Source organism: Podarcis muralis, chromosome 1, assembly GCF_964188315.1.
Source record: "Podarcis muralis chromosome 1, rPodMur119.hap1.1, whole genome shotgun sequence".
NCBI classification, from domain to species: domain Eukaryota; kingdom Metazoa; phylum Chordata; class Lepidosauria; order Squamata; family Lacertidae; genus Podarcis; species Podarcis muralis.
Window position 1 is genome coordinate 79,010,183 of NC_135655.1, and position 4,317 is coordinate 79,014,499.

General features: G+C 42.2%; 1 long non-coding RNA gene across 1 annotated transcript; it reads left to right on the forward strand.

The window, feature by feature from the left end:
* The first annotated feature begins 465 nt into the window (after positions 1–465).
* Positions 466–3,841, forward strand: LOC144327553 (uncharacterized). Its single transcript, XR_013392692.1, has 3 exons — positions 466–782; positions 1,605–1,789; positions 3,555–3,841. It is a non-coding gene; the product is annotated as an uncharacterized LOC144327553 (long non-coding RNA).
* Positions 3,842–4,317: the final 476 nt, after the last annotated feature.

Sequence of the window (4,317 nt, forward strand, 5' to 3'; positions counted from 1 at the left end):
GATCAACAAATGGGTTTAATGTGTCAAAACTGGATGAAATTTGCAGGCATAGTAGTCTTCTGAGTGGATGAAGCCTACTAAGTATCAGCGGAATGTGTGTAAGGTTTGGTATTGTCCTAGATGCCTTAAAGATGATTGGGTAAGAGTACTGATTTCTTCACCTCTGCCATTACTTTCCCAAGAAATTGTTTGAAATAAAACATTATCCTTTCTATGCTCCTGCTTTATTGTTGATGGAGTTAGTGGATGACATTTTATTGAAATATATCAGATACAAGGATTCTAGAGAAAACCCAACTCAGCAGATCTTGGTGTTGTTATTTCTACTGGGGGATTTGAAACAGCTCTTGTTGTTAAAATGGGCTTAGGAAAATTCCAACACGTTCTATGCTGTGTGCAACTACATCTGGCCATGGCTGTTGCCCGTGCAAATGGCAGTCCTTGTGGCTGCTTGGTTTCCTCTTCAACGTGTCATAGCTTCGGAGAACAGAACAGAGGCTTGCATATCTGAAACTGGCTGGAGGGCATATTTGCCTGTGCGTCCTTGCTAAGGAAATGCGCAAGGAAGACAAGCGCGAAGGAAGTCTGGTGACCTGCCATGCTCTGTTGAGGGAGGAGTCAGTCTTGTAGCCTCTTATATATCTCCTTCTTTCTCGGCTGTGCGCCTTAGGTTCCAAAGGAAGTCACAAAGCATTCCAGCTATTTCTAGGAAGCGGTCCTTGCTGCTATGAAGCCAACCCTTCTCTTTCTGCTCCTCATCCTGGCATGTAGCTGCAACTCTGGTAAGCATCCGTAATGCCATGCATGGCTCTCTGCCTGAGAACACTGCAGAGCAGGGTTTCTCAAGCCTTCTACCCCTCAAGTCCCACCTGACATGGCTGAAAATTACTGTCACAAAGTGGTGCTGCAGGGACAGAACCAGTCGCAAAATGGTGGCAGGGAGACGCAGAGCTTAGCATAACCGACTGGCAATCATGGACGCCATTCTCTACTGATATCTAATTGATCTTTGGACGTTGCTACATTTGCATTACACGCTGAAGGTCTCAGTTTCAGTCTCCAGCCCCTCTAGGCAGGGCTGGCAAAGACTCCTTGACTGAAGTTCTGCAGAGCTACAGCCAGTCAGGGTAGACTGTGCTAAGTTAGTTAGTGGCTTGATTTGGTGTAACGCAGCTGCCTGTGTTCCTACTGAGATATTGCAACTCAGCCTCTGCATTTTAGGCAGAATTTGCTGATTAGGAAGCTAGAAGCGGAAAAGGTTTTTTCTTTTATATTTCTCTCTTCTCATTCCCCGGTCCTGATAATATTCTACAGCCTTTTAAATGTGTTTGTGGGAGGTTTTGTTGTTTCTGTGTTAACTATTTATTTGTGCTTTTATCTAGTGCTTTTATCTTGTGAACTGCCCTGAGATCTTTTGAAGGACGGTATATAAATCTAAAAAGGAATAAATAAAAATAATCAAGCCATACACTCTTCCCATTTACTATTGTCATTATACATTTAAAACTCCAAAAATCTGAAATAAAATGTATGTGAAAAGTTATTTCTTAAATCGCCAGCTCTTTAGTGTTTTTGTTTTGTTTGTTTGTTTTGCTTTAATGCAGCTTTCTCCTTCTGTGAGCCTGTCAAGTCTTTCGTAAAAACGGTGCTTTTTAAATCAGATGATGAAGTTGAGAAAGAAGTTTCTAAGTACACAGAGGACAGTGATACCAAGAATGCTGTATTTAAATTGAAAGAATGTGTCGGCGAATTAAGCCTTTTGCAAAAAGCAACTCTGCTTCCTGTGGTGGTAATTATATTTTGCTACAACTATCTAGAAAATTAAGCTAAGTCATTTGTGGGGAGTGGGGGAGAAGGAGAAATAGTTTTGTTCCCACTCTCTACCATGGGAAGCTGAGGTGGGGAGGGAGGCAGACAGACAGATGGAGGAGGAGGAGGAGGAAGGGAGGCACAGCAGACACACCCTAACCTCGATGTTCATGGAGGAAGTCAGTGGTGGAGGGTGAAAGGCAACAAAAAGCAAATCTTTTGAGTTCGTGGTTCATTTTCTCTCCTGGCTTCAGAGGTGCTGATGCATCTCCTTGCCAAAGGTGGAAAGGATTTGGTGGTGGGGATGGGGAGTTACCGATATAGCTCCTTGCCAAGGGTGCAAGGGAGCCTAGGTACGCCTTTGCACGCATGCATGCAATCCTTTAACTTTTAAAATCACATTTCTACCTTCATATTTCAGGTGGTGGACTACTTGTACAGCATAATTGTGTATCCATGAGATAACTGGCTAAGCCAGAGGTTCCACTGTTGAATTAATTCAACTAAATAGTTTTAACTGGATTTCAGTAATAATAATAATAATAACAATAACAACAATAATATTTTTAATTTATATCCTACTCATCTGGCTGTGTTTCCCCAGCCACTCTGGGTGGCTTACAACATATAAAACACAACAAAATATCAAACATTAAAAAACAACTAAACATTTAACCAACAAAAATGAAGCACAGCAACCAAAATTAGAACCATTTAAAACATTTTAGCCAGTTGCCCCAACCCAAGAGTTGTCCCAGCAGTGCCCCAGGGTGAGTGTGGGCCCCACCCCCTAGGCCAGGTGGAAATGGGCCTTTCAGCAGGGAGCGGTCTGTTTCGAATAATTGTGCAATTAATTGTCACTGTTTTGAATTTTATTGCATTCTTATCTTCCTTAGTGGGTTGTGCAAACCACTATTCTGAATGATGCTTTTTCTAGGGTAGGGGATGCTGGGAATGAGTTCATGGGACCGGGGGTGTGTGTGCGACCCAAAAGTTTGATAACCACTGAGCTAAACAAAGATACCAATATTGAATTAGTTATGACTGAAGGTCCTACCTTCGTCTAATTCAATGGACAAAGTGGTGCTCATGAGGTGTAACTAGGGTGGCCAGCAGGTGAAAAACAGGATAGTGGCTCCTGCTCCTGTAATAATTGTTTAGATGAAGGAATTCCAGCAGTTGTCACTTGCTACACCTGCAGAAATTCTACTACACAACTGTTAAAGGTACAGGAGTCCCGTCCTCTTTCCCAACTGACCAGCCTATTGACTCCCTTGTTTGGTATAACGCCAGTGAATACCCATGAGTCTTTGGGTTGTATCTAAGCTGCTGTTCAGCCAGTGCAGAAGACTTCCACTTGTGCAACAAAACTTCCCCCTTCCCTCCTCTCCCCTGTAGTCCACCATGCACGTGCCTTCAAAATCTTCTCCAGAGGATTGGAGGATCCTTCAGAAGAGATTTTGAGAGTGGGCTGGGAGGGGGAGGGGAAGCCCTGCTGCACAAACAGAATTCCATTGAAAAGTAACAGGTGGATATCAGTGTGAGTAGTATTCTGGTTTCTAGTATATAAAGAAGAGGCACGGTGCTCCTATACCACTCAGATCAAGGCTAGCACCAGTATAGTAAGGATGTAAAAACTTTTATAAAAACTTAATCACCTTTCCAGACAATATATAGCCCATATTGTTAGGTTGGGATGACACTGGCACTTTATGCTGACCTTTCATCTGTTCTTTCAATTTCAGAGGAAAGTGATGAAGAACTGCGACTCAATCCAGTAGCTTCAGTTTTCAAAAGAAATCTACAGCAACGCTACAGGTCAATAGCCAGACAAAGCCAATTGCAAGTTGCATCACTTCCTTCTCGCTGATCAAGAAGCCCCATCTTTCCTTTAGAGTGCATCCATCATGATCTACAAAACTTGAAGAAACCTCCTATAATATTTCTAAATCACTCAGACTCCCTGTTTCATTAAACTCATTGCCTTGCATTCAAACTCTGCTTTGTGTATTCTTGATGACAAGTGCTCTTTGCTCACCAGCTGAACTGCTGGGAAGGGCACAAACATTTTGGTTGCAAAGCTGACTTTGTAGCAGTCACTTGGGTGTTTGTAATATGCCACACTACATGGCTGGTGATATTTGTAAGAGTTTCATCTTCAATCTGAAATAATTCTGCAGATCATTGGCCCAATGCAAGGGGTTATACTAACCCAAAACAAAGAAGTCGAAATAGATCAGAATAGTTGCTGGACTTCCCTAATTTCAGGGGCAAGATAAATTCACTTACCACCTGGTTTTGCAATATGTGAAACAGCTTCACTTCATGTGTTGTAAAATGTAGGAGTAATTAGAAACACGTGGAGATTATAATTTGTGATATGCTATAGTACAGAGTCAGAGGTGTCCTCGGGTTTCCGGTAAAAACAGACACTATTGCTAATGGAACTTAGCCACCTTATTTTGATATAAAATACTGTTACACACTACCCTAGTCTTCACAGATTCC